The following is a 23257-nucleotide window of genomic DNA, read 5'->3' as shown; positions in this document are numbered from 1 at the left end:
GGAAGATAGTGAAGACATAGACAAAATGGAACACACAAAGGGTGCGAGACTACAGGCAGAGAAGGAAAAGATTTAACATGTAAACGCTGTTTAACACACACCAGCAGCCATATCATAATAGGCCTCTGCAGATGCACATGACAGGGTGCAGGCAGTGGGAGAGGGTTGGTGCAGACAGAAAATGAGATACTGGAGACACAGAGTAAACTGGTACAATCAGAGGATAGATGGTGCAGGGCTACAGGCAGAGGGAGAGATTGTGCAGTCAGAGAAAATGTGGTGCAGAGAAAGGGTGGATGGATCAAGCAGAAACACAGATAGTGCAAGCAGACACAGACATGGTACACACAAAGGATAAAATGGTACAACAGAGAAGAAATACTAGAAACAGTAAGAGAAATGTTACATGCAGAGGCTAATTGGAGCACACAGAGGGGAAGATAGTGAAAACAAAGATAAAATGGAACACACAAACGGTGCGAGACTATAGACAGAGAAGGAAAAGATTTAACATGTAAGTGCTGTCTAACAAACACCAGCAGCCATATCATAATAGGCCTCTGCAGATGCACATGACAGTGTGCAGGCAGTGGGAGAGTGTTGGTGCAGGCTGAAAATGAGATACTGCAGGCAGAGTGTAAACTGGTACAATCAGAGGATAGATGGGGCAGGGCTACAGGCAGAGGGAGAGATGGTGCAGTCAGAGAAAAGGTGGTGCAGAGAAAGAGTGAGATGGTTCAAGCAGAGACACAGATAGTGCAAGCAGACACAGACATGGTACACACAGAGGATAAAATGGTACAACAGAGAAGAAATACTGGAAACAATGAGAGAAATGTTACATGCAGAGGCTAATTGGAGCACACAGAGGGGGAGATAGTGAAGACAGAGATAAAATGGTACACACAGAGGGTGCGAGACTACAGGCAGAGAAGGAAAATATTTAACATGTAAGCGCTGTCTAACACACACCAGCAGCCATATCATAATAGGCCTCTGCAGATGCACATGACAGGGTGCAGGCAGTGAGAGAGGGTTGATGCAAACAGAAAATGAGATACTGCAGGCAGAGAGTAAACTGATACAATCAGAGGATAGATGGTGCAGGGCTGCAGGCAGAGGGAGAGATGGTGCAGTCAGAGAAAAGATGGTGCAGAGAGAGGGTGAGATGGTTCAAGCAGAGACACAGATAGTGCAAGCAGACACAGACATGGTACACACAGAGGATAAAATGGTACAACAGAGAAGAAATACTGGAAACAATGAGAGAAATGTTACATGCAGAGGCTAATTGGAGCACACAGAGGGGGAGATAGTGAAGACAGAGATAAAATGGTACACACAGAGGGTGCGAGACTACAGGCAGAGAAGGAAAATATTTAACATGTAAGCGCTAACTAACACACACCAGCAGCCATATCATAATAGGCCTCTGCAGATGCACATGACAGGGTGCAGGCAGTAGAAGAGGGTTGGAAAAGACAGAAAATGATATACTGCAGGCAGAAAGTAAACTGGTACAATCAGAGGATAGATGGTGTAGGGCTACAGGCAGAGGGAGAGATTGTGCAGTCAGAGAAAAGGTGGTGCAGAGAAAGGGTGAGATGGTTCAAGCAGAAACACAGTGCAAGCAGACACAGACATGGTACACACAAAGGATAAAATGGTACAACAGAGAAGAAATACTAGAAACAGTAAGAGAAATGTTACATGCAGAGGCTAATTGGAGCACACAGAGGGGAAGATAGTGAAAACAAAGATAAAATGGAACACACAAACGGTGCAAGACTATAGACGGAGAAGGAAAAGATTTAACATGTAAGTGCTGTCTAACAAACACCAGCAGCCATATCATAATACGCCTCTGCAGATGCACATGACAGGAAGCAAGCAGTGGGAGAGGGTTGGTGCAGACAGAAAATGAGATACTGCAGGCCGAAAGTAAACTTGTACAATCAGAGAATAGATGGTGTAGGGCTACAGGCAGAGCGAGAGATGGTGCAGTCAGAGTAAAAGTGGTGCAGAGAAAGGGTGAGATGCTTCAAGCAGAAACAAAGATAGTGTAAGCAGACACAGACATGGTACACAAAGAGAAAAAAATGGTACAACACAGAAGAAATACTGGAAACAGTGAGAGAAATGTTACATGCAGATGCTAATTGGAGCACACACAGGGAGAGATAGTGAAGACAGATATAAAATGGTACACACAGAGGGTGCGAGACTGCAGGTAGAGAAGAAAAAGATTTAACTTGTAAACGTTGTCTAACACACACCAGCACCCATATCATAATAGGCCTCTGCAGATGCACATGAGAGGGTGCAGGCAGTGGGAGAGGGTTGGTGCAGACAGCAAATGAGATACTGCAGGCAGAGAGTAAACTGGTACAATCAGAGGATTAATGGTGCAGGGCTACAGGCAGAGTGAAAGATGGTGCAATCAGAGAAAAGGTGGTGCAGACAAAGGGTGAGATGGTTCAAGCAGAAACACAGATAGTGCAATCAGACACAGACATGGTACACACAGAGGATAACATGGTACAACAGAGAAGAAATACTGGAAACAGTGAGAGAAATGTTACATGCAGAGGCTATTTGGAGCACACAGAGGGGGGATAGTGAAGACAGAGATAAAATGGTACAATCAGAGGGTGCGAGACTACAGGCAGAGAAGGAAAAGATTTAACATGTAGGCGCTGTCTAACACACACCAGCAGCCATATCAGAACAGGCCTCTGCAGATGCACATGACAGGGTACGGCAGTGGGAGAGGGTTGAAGCAAACAGAAAATGAGATACTGCAGGCAGAGAGTAAACTGATACAATCAGAGGATAGATGGTGCAGGGCTGCAGGCAGAGGGAGAGATGGTGCAGTCAGAGAAAAGGTGGTGCAGAGAGAGAGTGAGATGGTTCAAGCAGAGACACAGATAGTGCAAGCAGACACAGACATTGTACACACAGAGGATAAAATGGTACAACAGAGAAGAAATACTGTAAACAGTGAGAGAAATGTCACATGCAGAGGTTAATTGGAACACACAGGGGGGAGATACCAAAGACTTAGATAAAATGGTATACACAGAGGGTGCGAGACTACAGGCAGAGAAGGGAAAGATTTAACATGGTAACACTGTGTAATACACACCATCAACCATATCATAATAGGACTATGCAGATGCACATGAGAGGGTGCAGGCAGTGGGAGAGGGTTGGGGCAGACAGGAAATGAGATAATGCAGGCAGAGACTAAACTGGTACAATCAGAGGATAGATGGTGCAGGGCTGCAGGCAGAGGGAAAGATGGTGCAGTCAGAGAAAAGATGGGGCAGAGAGACGGTGAAATGGTTCAAGCAGAGACACAGATAATGCTAGCAGACACAGACATGGTGTGACACTACAGGCAGAGAAGGGAAAGATTTAACTTGGTAGTGCTGTGTAATACACACCAACAGCTATATCATAATAGACCTCTGCAGATGCATATAAGAGGGTGCAGGCAGTGGGAGAGGGTTGGTGCAGACAGGAAATGAGATAATGGAGGCAGAGACTAAACTGGAACATTTGGAGGATAGATGGTGCAGGGCTGCAGGCAGAGGGACAGATGGTGCAGTCAGAGAAAAGATGGTGCAGAGCGAGGGTGAAATGGTTCAAGCAGAGACACAGATAGTGCAAGCAGACACAGACATAGTGTGAGATTACAGGCAGAGAAGGGAAAGATTTAACATGGTAGTGCTGTGTAATACACACCAGCAACCATATCATAATAGGCCTCTGCAGATGCACATGAGAGGGTGCAGGCAGACGGTGCAGCCAGAGGGAGAGAGATAGTGCAAACAGAAAATACATTTCCAATTTACAGCACTATTTCTATACCAGCATTTAATCAAAACATAAGACACAATATCAAAATAAAGAGTACCCTATTAGCAGAGAGATGCAAACTGTGAGGAGACACACCGGACATTATAGAAAAATGTGCAAATATATTTCTTTAATTTACACACACACTCAGTGTCATCCTAGTCAAAATTGTTAAAACCATACGTTTCACCAAAAAACACAATAAATCGTTTAAGAGACAGAACACAGCCCATGAATATGAGCACTACATTACAATGCAGAAACCTAACTCATTTCCAAAATACATTTCCAATATGAACCATTACTTTTTTGCAGAGAAATGATGGTGCACAGAGAGGGTGAGATGGTTCAATCAGAGACACAGATAGTGCAAGCAGACACAGACATGGTACACACAGCATTACATCCAAACATGAGACACAATATCAGAAGAAAGAAGACAGTATAAGCAGAGAGAGGTAGACTGTGAGGAGAGACAGGAGAGATTATAGAAAAAGGTGCAAATATAAATCTTTTATTTACACAGACACTCAGTGTGATCCTGGTCAAAAAGCTTAAAACAAACATTTTACCAAAACACATTTACCACACGAAAAAGTTAAAGAGACAGAACACAGCCTATCTATTTCAGCACTACAATACAGTGCAGAAACCTGAGTCATTTTCAAAATACATTTCCAATTTGCAGCATTACTTTTTTGCCAGCATTACATCCAAACATGAGACACAATATCAGAAGAAAGAAGACAGTATAAGCAGAGAGAGGTAGACTGTGAGGAGAGACAGGGGAGATAATAGAAAAAGGTGCACATATAATTCTTTAATTTACACAGGCACTCGGTGTGATCCTGGAAAAAAAATTAAAATCATACATTTTACCAAAACACATTTACCACACTTAAACGTTTAAGAGACTACATTACAGTGCAGCAACCTGAGTCATTTTCAAAATACATTTCCATTTTACAGCATTACTTTACACGAGTCTCACACTGTGACCTTAGACACATAACAGAAATCCTTCAATTCAGTCAAATGATTACTACAGTGAAAGGGGGGAGTAGGGGGTCTTGCTAGTAGTGTTGTATAAAGAGAGCAAGGGTGAGGGAGATAGAAACAGAGAGACAATGAGAGGGAAGAAATAAACAAAAGGAAGTAAATCACGTGGAGAGAGGGAGTTAGAAAACAGGAGTAAAGGAAAGGGATAATGACAGTTAGGAAAAAGATATGAGAGTAAGGAAAGGAGAGTGATGAAAAAAAGCATATTAAGAAAAAGGAAAAAGGAGTAAGTGAAACAGAAGGATTTATAGAAAAAGAGAGGAAGGAAAAAGAACAGTGGTGGAGAGAAAGGAAGACAGTGAGAGAGAATGAAAGACAGGGAAAGTGAGTAACTTCCACATTTACAACACATTTTTATTATTAACTAACAGTGCACAACATATATCCCCTTACAAATTAATAACTCACCTTTAAAAATGCCTTTGAAGATTTAGAACAGTGTCAATCACACCTAATTTTCTTAAGCAGAATCTCTGAAATGTACCTCAGACACTGCAACCACAAATGGCACTGATTCCCTCTCATTTTTCACACATATTCCAGTACATAACCAATTAAATTTCTTACCACACAAATTCAAAACCAAACTAGCTTTTTAATTGGTTGTACATTTCAACACTTTCAAACTCACATAATGTTCAACCTTCCCCCACTGCTCTCTCTGCCTGTTACCATGGTAACTCTCCATAGAACACCTAACTGAACTCAAAAGGTGAAAAGTTCATCTCTCAATGTTGCAAACCAAAGCAGCAAGTGTGTTTGACTTCTAAATATTCCAGCTTATCCTGTGCAATGTTCTTTTCAATTACTTTTTCTAAACCAGTAGTATTATTCCTTTAAAAAAACAGTAGTATGCACCCTAGTTTTCAATGTTAAATTAACAGAAACCACCAATCATTTCTTGTTTTTCAAGAGCACTGAATCTCAACCACATTTTTTTCCAAACTCCAAATTTTCAAACTACCGTTTCATTTCCAGAGACCATCTGAGTACAACTAGATCTGCCTTCAAGATGCTTAGAGTCTGGATTGTAGGACATAGCTATATTTTCTGGAGTGAAAGGTATGCAGCAAATAGATGCTTTCTCAACCTTGATTTACCAAATGTGGATATTATGTGGATTGGCCAGAGAGGACTGAGATATCACCAATTGAAGCCGTTGGTAAAATACTTTATGCATCTCCCACACCCTGACCTCATAATTGTGCACTGTGGTGGCAATGACCTAGGCACTTTGACTGGGGTAGGTCTGTAAATGCTTTTAAAGGACACCTTTGGGCAATTGATGACACTTTTTCCCAAACTACCTTGGTATATTCTAATATATGCCAAAGGTATAAAATGGAACTGGTCCAGCCCATATTGTCCGCAGATTGAGAAAGCAAGGAAACATGTCAATAAGTCTGTTTCTGCTTTCCTCAGAGACTATGGTATGGGTTCTATATATCACAACAACTTGCGTTACAACATGCAAGGCATCTATAGGAGAGATGGTGTACATTTCACAGATGAGGGGAATAGAGTCTTCCTTTTAAACTTTAGACTCTACATCGGTACTTACTTGTAGGTACAAAAAACACTCAATGAACGCAACGGCTCTTTTTAGAGCCAACCAACATCTAAACACTCAAATTTGTTATTTAACTGTATTTTTTTTTAGTTTTTTTTCTGATGCGCACCTAGCGACTTTTTCTAAAAAAAAAATGGTTTTTTTGCCCATCGGGGTCCTTCAGGGACCCCCTCAGAAGGCCTAGGGGGTCAGGGAGACTCTACCCTGCCCCCTTTTCACGTTCTCTACTTTTATTTGTCACTCTCTTTTAAAACTACACAAAATGGCGACTATAGGGTGCGCGCAACGTGCGCGCACCTTGCGACTTTTTAAAAAAAAATTTAAAAAACCTTTTTTACCATCGGGGTCCTTCAGGGATCCCCTCAGAAGGCCTAGGGGGTCAGGGAGACTCTACCCTGCCCCCTTTTCACGTTCCCCACTTTTATTTGTCACTCTCATTCAAAACAACACAAAATCGCGGCTAACAGGGTGCAAGCAACGTGTGCGCACCTCGCGACTTTTTTTTAAAAGAAATAATTTTTTTTTTTGCCCATCGGAGTCCTTCAGGGACCCCCTCAGAAGGCCTAGGGGGTCAGGGAGACTCTACCCTGCCCCCTTTTCACATTCTCTACTTTTATTTGTCACTCTCTTTTGAAACTACACAAAATGGCGGCTGTAGGGTGCGCGCAACGTGCGCGCACCTTGCAACAAAAAAATAAAAAAATTGGCCTTCAGGGGTCCTTCAGGGACTCCCTAAGAACACCTTGGGGGTCAGGGAGTCTCTACCCTGCCCCCTTTTCACGCTTTCCACTTTTGGCCTCTGTCTCGGACAAAAAATGGCGGCCAATACTTCCTGATTTCGGCCAAATGGAATGTTGACAGACATCTAACAGCAAATCAGAATTCCGCTCACGCACACCTGGTGCGCGCACCGTCCGCAGACAGGTGCGCGCATGGTGCGCGCTTATAGATATATACATTTTTTCAAACTCAATTTTCTCAACATCTACGGGAGGAATTTACTCCATTCAAACAAAATTGCGATCTGCCAATCAGACCCTACCTTTTTGCCAAATTTCTTGGAATTCCGTTTAGCCGTTCGGGCTGTAGCCATGTCTAAAGGTCCTATGGAAAATTGCATGGGGAAAACACGTTTTGGGACCCCCTTTTCTTTCAGCCCCCACTTGACGAATCTCCCCAAAACTTTTAGGGAAGGAGCGGAGCGGAGCGGGCCATCTTCTTTGAGAAATTCGCTAAGATTGGTCAACCGGCGCCAAAGTTATTACCAATAGAATGTTGTGGATTTCCTATGGAAACTAGGTCCTAACTATAACTACCTACTGGCGATCGCCAGTAGGTAATATATATATATATATATATATCTATCTAAATCACTTCAACTCGTGACATTAACTTCCCAATACCGCATGAGAAATGACGAGGGCAGACCTTCTTAGTGCAAATTCGATTTATTTCACCAGTGTGCCATCACGACGCGTTTTGGCCGTCCCAGCGGCCTTGATCACATGATATAGGGTGTTAATTGTGCCATAAATAAATTGCACAAAAGAGAATGATTATGGGCTCCAGTCTGTTGTTTTTAACTTCAAAACGAATATTTGCTTGGATATATATATATGTATATATATATTACCTACTGGCGGTTGCCAGTAGGTAGTTATAGTTAGGACCAAGTTTCCATAGGAAGAGCATTTTTTGTTTTGCCTATAACTTTGGCGTCGTTTGATGAACCTTCATGAAATTTTCCAAACGAATTTTTTGTTCATATCAGCTCCTATGTTGAAAGTTTGTGGTGATTCGTTAAGGGGGGCAGAGATAAAAGGAGGGCCCAAAAACGTGTTTTCTCCATGTTAATTTCCATAGGAAATTTTAGACAAGGCTTCAGGTCAAACGGGACAACAAAATTACCCCAGATTTGGCAGGGAGAAGGGTCTTGGTCTAGAAACCATGCTTTTGTTTATTTGGTGTCAATCCGTACAGACGTTTTGGAGAAATATCGAAATTTACAGATATTGATATTTGGGAATTCTGTCATCTGATTGGGTGAGGCGTTACAAGCACGAGCTTGCTGCTTATCGGCTGCAAGCGGTTGCGACTAGGAAGTGTTGGCAGCCATATTGTGATTCTGTTGAAGCGAGTAAGGGGAAAAAAGGGTAAAAAATGTAGGAAAGCGGAGGGTAGGAGCACTGTAACGTCTTTGGGGTGTTTAGGGTGTGCTATACAGGGAGTGTGAAGTGAAGTATTTACCCCTACCGGTGTGAAAGTGCTGTTTTCCCACAGTGAGATGGTCCTGAGGTGAGGTGCTGGTACACTCAGGGATGAAAGCGTGGGCATAAATGATGAGTTGAGGGTTCTAAACTCATGTGCTCTGGGCAGTCGGTTGCAACTAGGAAGTATTGGCTGCCATTTTGTGTTTCTGTTGAAGCAAGTAAGGGGTAAAATGGTAAACAAAAGTAGGAAAGAGGAGGGTAGGAGCACTGTAAGGTCTGTGGGGTGTTTAGGGTGTGCTATACAGGGAGTGTGAAGTAAAGTATTTACCCCTACTGGTGTTAAAGTGCTGTTTTGCCCAGACTGAGATGGTGCTGAGGTGAGGTATCAGTACAGTCGGGGATGAAAGTTTGCGTCTAAACCGTGAGATGAGTGCTGTAAACTGATGTGCCTTTGATGCTGTAGCATACTTGCGGAAGTGAAATATTTACCCCTACCGGTGTGAAAGTGCTGTTTTGCCCACTGTGAGATGGTATTAAGGTGAGGTGCTGGTACACTGGGGGATGAAAGCGTGCGCCTAAACCGTGAGCTGAGTGCTGTAAATTGATGTGCTCTGGGCACTGTAGCATACTGGCTGATGCAAAGTATTTACCTGTACCGGTGTGAAAGTGCTATTTTGCCCACTGTGAGATGGTGCTGAGGTGAGGGGCCGGTACACTCGGGGATGAAAGCGTGCGCCTAAACCGTGAGCCGAGTGCTGTAAACTGATGTGCTCTGGGCGCTGTACCATACTGAGCGCTGTAGCATAGCTATGCAGGTGGTGTTAGTATGCTTTTAGACTATAGCGAGAGGGGGAAGCAACCTACTCACTGGTACCGGTCTGAAGACTCGGGATGAAACCGTGAGCCTAAGCCGTGAGCTGATTGCTGTAAAGTTATGTGCTGTGGGCACTGTAGGATACTGGCCTCTGTAGCATACTTGTGTAAGTAGTGTTAGTATGTGTTTATACTATACAAGGAGTGGGAAGCGAGCTACTCACCTCTACAGGTCTGAAGACTCAAATGTAGTGTTTTAGCAAGCAGGAGTAAAGAAATAATCGGGAAGAATATAATGCAGAATGTTGCAATGCCACAGAAGACTAATGGTGAAATCAGGTGTGTCTAAGAAAGTGGCTGTGTGTAATAAAGCGATAGAGTTTGAAAGTTATATAAAAAGTGTGTTTATTTAAGTGCCATAAATGGACCCACTGGTGCAAGACCTAAGGCATCCAGTGGAGGCAAACTGCAACCTGTTCTGCTGGGTTCAAACATAAGCTCCTGTATCAGTGAATTCCACATTACTTGTAACAGTTAATTAAATGCAATTGCCAATTGTAAGTCCGAACTTCCACTCCAAAGTAACAGTGTTACAACAGAAATCTTTTATTCCACAAAATCCACTCCTTGCGCCAACGCTTTTCGCCTAGGTTCAAGACACCTACGGCTTCGTCAAGGCTGGAAATAATATAAAGAACGTATATTTGTAATCATTTCTTACATGTGGTTCTAAAAAACCATCCACCATTCTCATGCAGACCGTGCCAAGACTGTAAGTAAACATAGGTGCATTGTAGCCATACAGGCTACTATTTAACACAAAGCATTGACATATTTTGTAAGTTTAAATACAATATTATTTGAAGTAATACATAGTTGCTTAAGGTGTCTATTGTCATTCTATAGACCCTTATTTACCTTGATAATCATTATTATTTGTACAACCCAAGTGCTCGTGATAAAAAGGGAAATGCATCAGGTATGATGTTAGTACCATCACAAATTCAGGATCACCCTGAAATCCAAGATAAAAGAAACTAAATTTCAAATTCACTCAGTCTGGGGAAGTATGGCAAAAGTCAGTTACTCAATTATTGTATAGACGTGGAACGTATTCCTACCTTATCGATGTTCCCCTCCTATATTGGACATAATTTCTTCCAAATGCTTAGAGGATATTTTTGAAATGCTGTTTTACCCTGGCTATTCAATAATATATATTGAGGCAGCACGCCTAAAATCATATTGAAGACCTCATTAATATACCATCGCCATTCTAATTATATACTACACATTTACGTTTACTGCACAACAGTGTTCTTTTTTAGGGGGGGTAAAGGCTCTTACCTACCATATTGCCGCTTGGCTTAAATTCTCCAATATTATAGAGGTAAAGCCTCCAATTCGTATTGCAATCTGTTTGGTCCAAGGATGTATCTTCCCTGAAATGTCAATTATATACTAGGTTTTAGTCAACAATATCTAGTCTCGAGACCAAAACTTCTAGGGGAACATCGATAAGGTAGGAATAATTGAGTAACTGACTTTTGCCATACTTCCCCAGACTGAGTGAATTTGAAATTTAGTTTCTTTTATCTTGGATTTCAGGGTGATCCTGAATTTGTGAAGGTACTAGCATCATACCTGATGAATATTCCCTTTTTATCACAAGCACTTGGGTTGTACAAATAATGATTATCAAGGTAAATAGGGGTCTATAGAATGACAATAGACACCTTAAGCAACTATGTATTACTTCAAATAATATTGTATTTAAACTTACAAAATATGTCAATGCTTTGTGTTAAATAGTAGCCTGTATGGTTACAATGCACCTATGTTTACTTACAGTCTTGACACGGTCTGCATGAGAATGGTGGACGGTTTTTTAGAACCACATGTAAGAAATGATTACAAATATACGTTCTTTGTATTATTACTAGCCTTGATGAAGCCGTAGGTGTGTTGAACCTAGGCGAAACGCGTTGGCGCAAGGAGTGGATTTTGTGGAATAAAAGATTTCTGTTGTAACACCGTTACTTTGGAGTGGAAGTTTGGACTTACAATTGGCAATTGCATTTAATTTTCTGTGTGCTCCGAGATCTAGTGGAGGAGGGGTGTTGTCTCCCAAAATTCTTGGGTGCACCAGCAATATAACTAGGGGAATAAGATTTAAATGTTGAATTCTATATGAGCGCCGGTTACCCATAACACCCGAAAGTGTGTACGTCTGTACTTCAGGGGGGCAGCTCTATAGGCATATAGATATTAACAATAGTCGGGACACAATGAGTGATTATCTGGACAGAGATAGGCTTGCTGCAGAATTATTCGATAACCTAAGTAAAGGCAGTACCGTGAGTGAGGCTGTGAAACTGGGTAACACAAATAAGACTAAAGGTTTAAAGGGCAAATTTATAAAACTTGAAAGACTCAAAAAAGCGGAGATGTCGAAATGGTGAAACTGAGCCCCCCTAAAGCAATATGTTAAACTCAATAGGGTGCCTAGGGGGCTCCGTTCACAGATCATGCCCACCTACGATGATCTAGACGAAGATCTACTAGATGTATGGGAAAAAGAACTAACTTCCAGTTCTCTTAAATTAATGGACATTCTGATTGAAAACTCAGAGAGAAAGGTCAGAAAACTCGTAGCTGAGATTACTCTACTTGAGAGTGAGATTGAAGCATTAAACCTACCCGATCCTACCACCAAAAATTATGAGGTCTTGAAGGGTATCTTGAGTGCCCATCAAAATGATATTAAACAGAGGAAGGCTCGCAAACTGAAGCGAGATGAAATAGATTATAACTCTGGGAGAATATTTACCTTTTCCAAGAAATATGAATATTTAATGCAAATAGATAAGACCAAAAAGGCCCCAGAGACAGTCACTGAAAGTACTAGTACCACATCACTAAGTACCATTCTTTCCAGTAGCAGTGATAATGAAGGGGCGTCGGAATCAGGATTAAGACAGATGCTCCCTTTAGGCAACTCGTCCTTTGTGCAAGAAGTAAATCGCATAAAGAGAGGGAACAGGGAACAGGCCAGACGTGGTGCCATTACAAACAAAAAAAACAAACGGGGTAAGAAGAGACCCCACAGATGCAAACAGACCAGGGATGAAAACGAGGTCCTCGGACAAGAAGTAACAAGTAGTAACTTAGGGCCAGATGTAGGAAGGCCTTTACCGGTCAGCGCTGGGACGCTCATGGGCAGCCATGCGCTATACAAATCCTGCTTTCATTTCATTTCATTTCATTCGGTAACGGACGAAAATCGGTATTTTTGGCCGTTACCGACCGGTATTGAGCTTTCGGGATGTAGGAGACCGAAAATCCTCTGTTTCTGTAAATTTACTGAATCGGTAAATTTACCGATTCGTTAAATTACCGAATCAGGAATATTACCGAATCGGTAAATTTACCGATTCGGTAAAGTTACCGAATCGGTAAAATACCGATTCGGTAATTAAGAATTGGTAAAAATGGATATTGAGATGTAGGGAAGCTCTGAAATACCGAATTTGCTTGAAATTCGGTATTTAAGAGTCGGTATTTACCATGGATTGAAATCAGGTGGTAACCAGGTGCAACGTATAAAAATGGACCCAAAATGCAATTCTTCTTGCACAATGGCGGCATTTTATGTCATTGCAAGATGGCTACGGCTACAGGAGGAAGGAGAGAGGGAATGGCTGAGACAGGAGTAGGTCTACAGGTAGAGGGTTACCCTGTTTATGCTCACAGAGGCAGAGATACTGCAGAGGTACAGGTTGGATCCAGACACCATCTTGGAGCTCATCAGGGACCTCCAACCACTGTTGCAGCACACTACCCCAAGGGCACATGCTATTCCACCCCATGTGCAGGTGCTGTGCAGCCTCCACCTGCTTGCGTCTGGGAGCTACCAGAGCGTGGTTGCTGCAGTGGGTGGGGTGACCCAGAGCAGCCTCTCAAGGTTTTTCCACAAATTCCTTGACGCCATGTTACAGAGGATGGAGCATTACATATCTTTTCCTGCTACCCATGCTGAACTTTTGCAAACAAAATCAGATTTTTACCAGATGGCTCGATTTCCAAATATAATTGGCTGCATTGATGGCACGCACATTCCCATTTGTCCCCCTGCTGCCACAGAATATATCTATAGGAATAGGAAGTCCACCCACACCATCAATGTGCAGGTGATTTGCAATGCAAAGTTCGTCATCACTGACCTTGTGGCAAAATTCCCTGGAAGTACCCACGACTCGTATATGTTTCAAAACAGTGGCATCTATGCACGGCTGACTGCAGGGGAATTTGGTGAAGGATACCTCCTAGGTAAGACACAGTGTCTGACCCCCATACTACCTATTGCAGTAAGAAGTACATGTATGCATGTGAGTAATGTATTCCCTTTTCCTTTTAGGAGACCGCGTATATGCCCTCCGCTCATTTATACTCACCCCCTACCTCAACCCCTCAACACCCAGCCAAAGGAGGTATAACCGGGCCCACAAAAGCACACGGAATGTCGTCGAACGGACCTTTGGTATCTGGAAAAGCAGATTCAGATGCTTGCACAAGAGTGGAGGTGCAAGGCAGTATACCCCCATCACCTGCTGTAAGATAATTGCTGCCTGTGCCATGTTGCACTACCTTGCTGTTAAGAAGGGTACTGAGGTGGAGTTGTCTGACTACGAGGATCATGACGACGACAATGCTGTGCCTGAAAGACAACCTGCTGGAGTGACAACACCAAGTGATGGCAGATACAGACGTGAGGAAATAACAAGCAACTATTTCTGAGTAAGTAATGAGACACAGACAGGTTGTGAATGAGAAGAACGTAATTTAATGTTGCCACAACGTTCATGCACTGAAGTGCAACAAATTAAACAAAATAAAGGTGGAGACTACATGTCCTGGGTTACATCACCCACACCGGCAAAGTCATTTGCGCCCGCGCTTCCCAGAGCCACTGGGATGTTGGTCACTGCTTTCCTCATGGCCTGCAGCCTCAGCTGGGCGCCTGCTGCTCCTACGTGGCTGAACTACAGCGCTTGCCAAGCTGCTGCAGCTACTGCTGTCATCTCCCTCAGCCACATCCAGGGCAGGATTCAGTGCAGTGTGTGATATTATCATTGCCTCTAGGGCACTAGTGATCCTGGCCATGCCCCTGGTGACCTCGGCCGTGTTCTGAGTGAGGCTCTCCTGCATATTAATGCCTCTACGGCATAGCTGTGATGTGGCAGTGGCCAGACGATTCATGGCCCTATTGTTGACACGGGCGTCCCTGCGCCTTGTGTGCTCCAGGCTGTCCAGTTTTGTGCACAGCTGGGTGATTGAAGTGGTCATTTGCTGCATTCCTGCAGCAAGGTCCGCATTTGTTTTTGCTACCTCCCTGTTGCTTTCTACAATGTCTCTGATGCCCTTCCCCATTTCTCCAATTTGTTCGTTTAGGACACGAAATTGGCGGTGGCAGGCATGTATGGATTTCCCCTGCATGCGTTGGATGTGCACCATGCTCCCCTCCAGCCCACGGAACACAGTGCCATCTCCAGGTCCACCTGCACTGCTGGGCCTGCGTTGCTGTCTGCGCGAGGTGAAAGAATCAGTGGTGGGCTGCAGTGCAGCAGGACTCACAGGTGCAGTGGCTTGAGCCTCACCCTCTGCTGCCTCCATCACTGGCAGTGGGGCCACGACTCGCCTCCTGGCTGGTCAGGTTGCAGGTGCAGGCAGTGACAGTGATGGGGAGGTCTCAGGAGAGAAAAGCAATTGAGGGGATTGAGAAAAGTGTGGGGAGTGGGGAAACTCGGGGGTCTGGACTGTCTCCTCTTTCTGGGAGATGGCAGTTGTGCCTTCTTCCTCCTGCGAGGCATGGACATGGCTTGGCCCTGCCTCGTCACTCTCCTCCCTCGCTGGTGCAGTCCCTGCTGTTGCTGTGGCTCGACTGGCTGATGTTGACCCTAGGTATAAATAAGCGTATGTCAACTGAGTGCTATTGTGTCACAGTCACTAAAATAAATGCTTTACACATTTAACTGTCATTATTCTGCATTACTTTCACTGCCTTGCTGATGTCTGTGCAGTTACACATGGTCTTACATTAGCTGATTACATTTCCCATAATGCATTGCTCCTGTATAGTGCTAGCAGTACTGGACTAGGGTTGCCCTGTGCACAAAGGGTTAAGGGTAGCAGGTTGGTATGGGGTGTCATGCTGCGCATGCGTCTTACCTTTTCCTTTGGCTCTGGCTGAGCTGTCCACATCTCCTAGTCCCACAACACTGTCTGGCTCGATGGTTGAGGCCACCAACTCCTCCAGGTCAGTCAGGGGGGGGCGCTGGGTTCCTGCCTCCACCGGTGACACCAGCCTGCTTATGAAGCTCTGACATCTTCTTTTTTGTGAGACTCCTGATGTCATGGAAGCGTTTCTTAAGGTCATCAATGCTCCTGCTTGTAACTCCCACTGCATTTACCCTTTTTCCAATAGTAAGCCACAGCTTGCGTTTTGCTGACTCAGCTACAGTGAGGGAGTGCCTGCCAAACAGTTGCTTGTGGACTATCACCACCTTCTCCACAAGTACCTGCAGCTCCATGCTGCTGAACTTAACTTACCTTTTCCTCTCTGCCTTCTGACTCTCACTGCTGCTAGCCATTTTCACTGTGGTAAACTCCAAGAAATCACTCCCTGCTGCTCTGTGTCTCTGCTCAGCTCTGACTGCCTCTCCAGAACCTTCTAATCAGTTGCAGCTGCCTGGGTAGCCACTTCCTGGTAGGGAGGGGGAGGGTAGTTGCACCTCATTGGCTGTTTTCATTAGTTTCACTTTTGCTTGCTTCCCGATTCGGATTTTACCGAATCGGTATTTACCGATTCGGTATTTCCAATGCATTCCTATGGGCCTTTTGGCCCATAGGGATGAATGGGAAATACCGATTCGGTAAATAACGATTCCGAAAGTCCGATACCGAATTTTACCGAATCGGTAACAAATACCGATTTTTTTTTTTACCTACATCTCATTTACCGATTCTTGAATACCGATTCGGTAAAATTCGGTATTTAAGAATCGGTAAAATCTGATTACCTACATCTGGCCCCTAGAAGTAGAAGTGGTGAATCACTCTGATGTCAATCTTACTGAAGAAATGATAAGTTTGCTTAAGAAGGGTTTGGGATTCTGTCCAAATACTAAGGGTGATGATTGTGATGTGAAAATAGATCTATTCAAGTTCATAAGAAGACTGAAATTAAAGAAATATTTCTCGCATAAACCTGAACAGAATAAAGCGACTACCGTGCAATTGTATAACTCAGTCTCTGATTCACTTACTATTAATGATGTTCAAGATACGGTCAACCTGTTATCAATCACTGAACGTGAAGAGGATCCATATACAATTTCAAGAGTATTGGAGGATTTGGATATGAGACCAGATCTTACAATCTCCAGTGGTCTCAAAGGGAAATCAAGATGGGATCCTAACTTAATGGGTGGAAATCATATTGAATTTTTTTATCGCTTAGTCCTGACTGATTCAGATGCACACATAAAACATATACACAGAGGTGAACAACATGCATCAAATTTATCGTTGGGGGAGAAAAAAGCTTTAGAAACACTCAAGCAAAATAAGAAATTAATTATCAGGAATGCGGACAAAGGTGGGAATATTGTTCTCATGAACAAAACTGATTATGATAATGAAATCTATAATCAACTGCAAAATGTGACATGTTATGAGAAAGTGGCATCTAATCCAATATTCAAATTAACAAATGTGATTAACGAACATTTAAAAAAGTGGTATGACTCAGGATTGTTAGATAATGATGAATTTCTTTTTTTAAAAGTCAGCCGCCCAAGACACCAAATATTGTACACTCTACCAAAGATTCACAAAGGCCTCCCTTTTCCACCAGGGAGGCCAATAGTTTCAGGGATGGGGGGACCGACGGAACGTCTATCTTAATTCGTGGACATTTTTATTCAACCTATCATGAAAAATGTACCTTCTTTCATACAAGATACACAACATATACTCAATATCTTGAGTGACATTAGATGGGACACAGGTATGATACTCGTCACTCTTGACGTGGTATCCCTGTATACCAGCATTAAAAACGAATTAGGACTTAAGGCTCTTAGCCATTTTCTATCAAAAAAACCTGCCACCAATGGGAACATACACGTATGGTATTAACCATGACAGAATTAATTTTGACCAATAATCTCTTTTTATTTAATGGAGAAGGGTTCAAGCAGAAACAGGGTGTGGCGATGGGCTCCAAATTTTCCCCAGCCTATGCCAATATTATCATGGGCTGGATAGAAGATTATTTGGGTCCCACAAGCAAGTCGCTGGAATGAACATATTTTGTATTGGGCAGGTTCATTGATGATTGGCTAATGATTTGGACCGGCCCTGAACCCCTCTTATATGAGTTTTATGATTTTTTGAACAGCAATAACATGAACCTTAGGTGCACCACGATCACAGCTCAACCAGTGTAGTTTTCCTAGATGTGGAACTCTACTCTAAAGATGACAAAATCCTTAGTAAAATGCACCGTAAATCTACAGCATGTAATGCTATTCTACATGCGAAAAGTGCACACCCGAGACATCGGATTAGAGCAATCCCCTTTGGGGAGATGCTCCGTGCAAGAAGAAACTGTAGCGAAGATCATTGGTTCATACATTGTATAGAGGACATGGAGGGCAGGTTCCAGTGAAGAGGTTACCGCCCTTCAGACGTACAGATAGCTAAACAAAGAGCTTTAGACACAAAACGCATATCCACCTTCAAACCTGTCACCAGAACGGTGACTAAGAAACAACCCAAGAGGTTGATTACTAATTGCAATCCTATAAGTATGAAACTGAAAGAAAGTATGAATAAGCACTGGCATGTAGTGATGATGGACAAAACATTAAAAGATCACATTGGTACATATCCTCAAATTACTTATCGCAGGGGACGAACATTGGGGACTCTACTAAGCCCGAGCTATCCAACACAAAGATCAGATACTTGGCTAGACTTACATTCTAAGGGCTTTTACAAGTGTGGACACTGTGGCGTTTGTAAATATGCTCTGGACAAGACTAAGGACTTTCACATTGATAGTTGTAAAAAATAAACAATCCTAACAAATATCACTTGTAGTACAAAATATGTTGTGTATATTATCCAATGTAAATGTCGTAAGATATATGTGGGAAGTACAATCAGAATGTTGAAAGACCGCATGGGAGAACATGTTAGAGCATTGAAACACAATGATGCTAGATATCCCACGGCGGAACACATGAATAACTGTCCAGCACAAAATACTTGTAAAAATTTTGTGCGCTTAAAAGCTGTGGAAAACGGAATAAACTTTGATCATGAGCTACAGTTTTTTTCTGGGGGACTGAAACATGATTAAGACCATTAGAATGTAATCACATGTTGGATCACGATGGACTAAGAGTGGGGTATGATGCCCAATCTATGGTCACACACTCTCTCTTAAGAAAGTTGTTCAGATTGATATTTTAAAACCTGTACTTTCTGTATCTGAATATGATGAACAAGTATATGTTTGTTAACCAATGAATTTTCAATTTTGATGAGAACGGTAAAATATCTTTGTACAATCCAAATGCGTTTATAGTGTATCAAATATGGGACTAATCTTCATAGGCCTCCAACATAATGATGCTTATGAGGCATCTACACTGCCAATATTTGAATGTTCCTAACTTTGCGGTTATAACCTTGCTCTTCAGTATATATATATATATATATATATATATATATATATATATATATATATATATATATATATATATATATATATGACATGAGATGTCTATATGTTGAAGGATACTTAAACAAGTTTATGAGTTTTTTTATTTAGAAAGATATGAGATATGGGGTACACTCCAACAAATACACATAAAATTAGCTCGATATATTAAATATAGAATAAACTGTACTTCTACAAACAAGGACCAAGTGACTCTATTTAAAGATGGCGGCCATCCAAGGTCGCGATAACTTGGTCCTTCCTTTATATCTATGCGCACACATGGTAGAGTAGGACTGATCTGGTCCTATTCAAAGATGGTGGGCAACCGCGGTTGCAATAACATGGTCCTTCCTTTATATCTACGAGTATGTTCGCTATAGCACATACACGGAAGAGGCATACACTTGCCTGTACACGGGCAGGATGCCGCGATAAACGAAGGGACCCAGAATTAAAGGTAAGAGATATAACGCGACTTGATTTAGAAAAAAGGAGGCTTTAGAAGTTTTGGTCTCAAGACTAGATATTGTTGACTGAAACCTAGTATATAATTGACATTTCAGGGAAGATACATCCTTGGACCAAACAGATGGCAATACGAATTGGAGGCTTTACCTCTAATATTGGAGAATTTAAGCCAAGCTGCAATATAGTAGGTAAGAGCCTTTACACCCCCCTAAAAAAGAACACTGTTATGCAGTAAACGTAAATGTGTAGTATATCATTAGAATGGCGATGGTTTATTAATGAGGTCTTCAATATGATTTTAGGCATGCTGCCTCAATATACATGATTGAATAGCCAGGGTAAAACGGCATTTCAAAAATATCCTCCAAGCATTTGGAAGAAATTATATCCAATACAGGAGGGGAACATCGATAAGGTAGGAATACGTTCCATGTCTATACAATAATTGAGTAACTGACTTTTGCCATACTTCTTTTATCTTGGAATTCAGGGTGATCCTGAATTTGTGAAGGTACTAGCATCATACCTGATGCATATTCCCTTTTTATCTCGAGCACTTGGGTTGTACAAATAATAATGATTATCAAGGTAAATAAGGGTCTATAGAATGACAATAGACACCTTAAGCAACTATGTATTACTTCAAATAATATTGTATTTAAACTTACAAAATATGTCAATGCTTTGGGTTAAATAGTAGCCTGAATGGCTACAATGCACCTATGTTTACTTACAGTCTTGACACGGTCTGCATGAGAATGGTGGATGGTTTTTTAGAACCACATGTAAGAAATGATTACAAATATACGTTCTTTGTATTATTTCCAGCCTTGACGAATTCGTAGGTGTCTTGAACCTAGGCGAAACGCATTGGCGCAAGGAGTGGATTTTGTGGAATAAAAGATTTCTGTTGTAACACCGTTACTTTGGAGTGGAAGTTTGGACTTACAATTGGCAATTGCATTTAATTTTCTGTGTGCTCCGAGATCTTGTGTTTTATGTAACTTCAACTTTGGTTGAAAATTAGTGGAGGAGGGGTGTTGTCTCCCGAAATTCTTGGATGCACCAGCAATATAACTAGGGGAATAAGATTTATATGTTGAATTCTATATGAGCGCCGGTTACCCATAACACCCAAAAGTGGTTGCTTGTAACAGTTCCATGTGACATAAACAATACCTATTAGACTTGAATGACTCTAAATTCTATAAGGAAAATAAAGGTTGGATACGATTACCACATATATCCTTTAAGAAAACAAAGAAAAGAAAAGATTTTCCAAAACGTAATGATCAAACTTTTTAGGTACCCTGGTACTGCTTTTTTGTAACACACAAGTATCAACAGTAGAACAGTCAGGAATCTGTTGAACAGTAGATTCAATCTGGTGCGTGTCAGAATTGGTTAGGGTTCTACCCACATTGGAACTTTGAGGAGGCATACAAACATTGCGCTTCTGAGAAGCACATTCTGTACCCTTCTGATCAAACCATACATTATTGTCTTCAGCTGTTTCAAAAAAACATTCTTGTGCAGAGAGCTAAGTCATCAAGCTGAGGCAAACTCCAACCGCTTCTGCTGTATTCAAACCGAAGCTCCTGCATCAGTGAATTCCACATAACATGTTACAGTTCCATGTGACATGAACAACAGCTATTACACAGCAATGTCTACATTGTATAATGAAAATAAAGGTTGGATACGATTACCACAGTGTGCCAACTAGTTCCTAAACAACGTTGTGTTTTTTTGATCTTCATCAGCAGCTTGTGAGCACAGGCTGAGGAAGAGTAAATTTGTGTGAACGACTTTGTGGATAACAGGCAGGCAGAGACGTATGCACAAAGAATAGACATGGTTTCAAAATGGATGTTGGCTTTAGGCTAATTTAGCAAGTAAATAGCGTATTTGCTTAGGCCATACATCACGGATCCCTGGTTAGAGTGGAGATGTAAGGGGAAATAATAAAAATAGAGTTCAAATGCGTAAGCGTAGTCAGAAAGTTATTATATGAAAGTAGTACAATTGAAGAGTATTAAAAAAAATTAAAGGAAAAAGTAAAAAAAGATGGAAAAAATCAATCCAAGAATAACGTGAGTTTCTTACACGTCTTGGAGACTGCAGTCCGCAAGTTCTTCAGCGGCTTGAGATGCATAATGTCCAAGAGGTCATTGTTGCCATTGTGTGAGAAGTGAAGCGATCCAATTCATATCCTCGAAGGGACAGTAATGTTCCTCGAATGTTGGAGCAGCATTTTGAATTGGCAGGCAATCTGCGATGTTGTCAAAGGTCACATCTTGCAGGAGATCTTTTGCGGCTGTGCAGAAATTCCATTCTGCCACAATACGTTTTTGCGTGGCATCCGCCATTTCCCCAGTGCCCGAACAATCATGTTCATAGTTTTCAAGATACTGCATTAGATGCTGGATATCGGGAGCGATTGTTGGGATGTTGGCAAAGGCATCGATCCATTCGCCAGTCGAATGGGCGAGTTTTGCAATGAAAAGATGGTTGCACGCAGATTGCATAAGTGAACATAAATGTCATGTTGTAGCTGGCTCCGATAATAGATAGAGGAAGGCAGCCGAAAAATAGTTACATTTTTTCACGTTATTGATGTAGCTTTGCGTAGAGACATATTCTGTCAGACATTGTTGTTACCACAGGGAGCGCAGACATTTTTTATAAGCAAAAATAGTATTAGGATGGCCGCAAACAGAGCGAGAATCATAGGCACTGTTCCTGTTATTCCAGAGATGATCGAATGAATGAAGTCTGGTATTGTACCAAAAACAGTTTGAACAGCTGTGAGAAGGCCAGAGGAGACCATGTTAAAAAAGTGTGCCAGACCTTGAGTGTGAGAGGTATTCAAAATTGTGTAACAATTCACAAACTGTAATGGAAGGTTTGTATTTAAAAGGGACTGCATTTTACTTGCAGTTTGTGCTATATGCAGTCAATAAATTTGTTTTTCAGATGTGAGGGACACTTCTGTTCTGAACGAAAGCTCTTTCAGTTTGGCTAGTTTAATGAAATCTGTTTTCAAAGTAGGGATTGAAGGCCAAGTTGAAGTTTGGGAGTTACTTTGTGTGGGTGGGAATAGACATTGCCACAGGAAGTTACTCGGTTTGAAACAGTAAGGACATACGGTATGCCAGCTCACATTCCGTAGGAGTGAATGTTATTGAGAAGCAGATAACTGCCGTTAGAAAGCTGTGTGAATGTTGGTCTAATTGTGGGAGTTGGCATGCTTTTAAGAAAGCACGCAAGATTGGGGGCTGTAAGCTTAGAAGCGGCGTGCAGTTGGACATTCTTGGATAGTAATGAATGACTGCCATTGTGGTCGCAGTTTTTACCTGTGAGAAAAAACTTCTATATGCTCTTTAAGACTGAGATATGCAAATGGGAGAAACCACTGGTTGTGTATAAACATGCTGCATTGTATAATCACATACAACATGACAAACAACATGTGCACTTAGC

At 42.0% G+C, this 23257-nt stretch overlaps 1 long non-coding RNA gene across 2 annotated transcripts in view; it reads left to right on the top strand.

Moving 5' to 3' along the window:
• LOC144827471 (uncharacterized) overlaps positions 1-21474 on the top strand; it is a 123104-nt gene extending 101630 nt beyond the window's left edge. For both annotated transcript variants that reach the window (XR_013610204.1, XR_013610203.1), the window contains 3 exons: positions 19870-19962; positions 20077-20189; positions 20603-21474. This is a non-coding gene — a long non-coding RNA (uncharacterized LOC144827471). The remainder of the gene's footprint in view (positions 1-19869; positions 19963-20076; positions 20190-20602) is intronic.
• The last annotated feature ends 1783 nt before the right edge of the window (positions 21475-23257 follow it).

This window comes from Lissotriton helveticus, chromosome 4_1, assembly GCF_964261635.1.
Source record: "Lissotriton helveticus chromosome 4_1, aLisHel1.1, whole genome shotgun sequence".
Lineage (NCBI taxonomy): Eukaryota > Metazoa > Chordata > Amphibia > Caudata > Salamandridae > Lissotriton > Lissotriton helveticus.
Note: the sequence above shows the minus strand (reverse complement) of the source record. Positions and strands in the feature narration are given on the sequence as shown.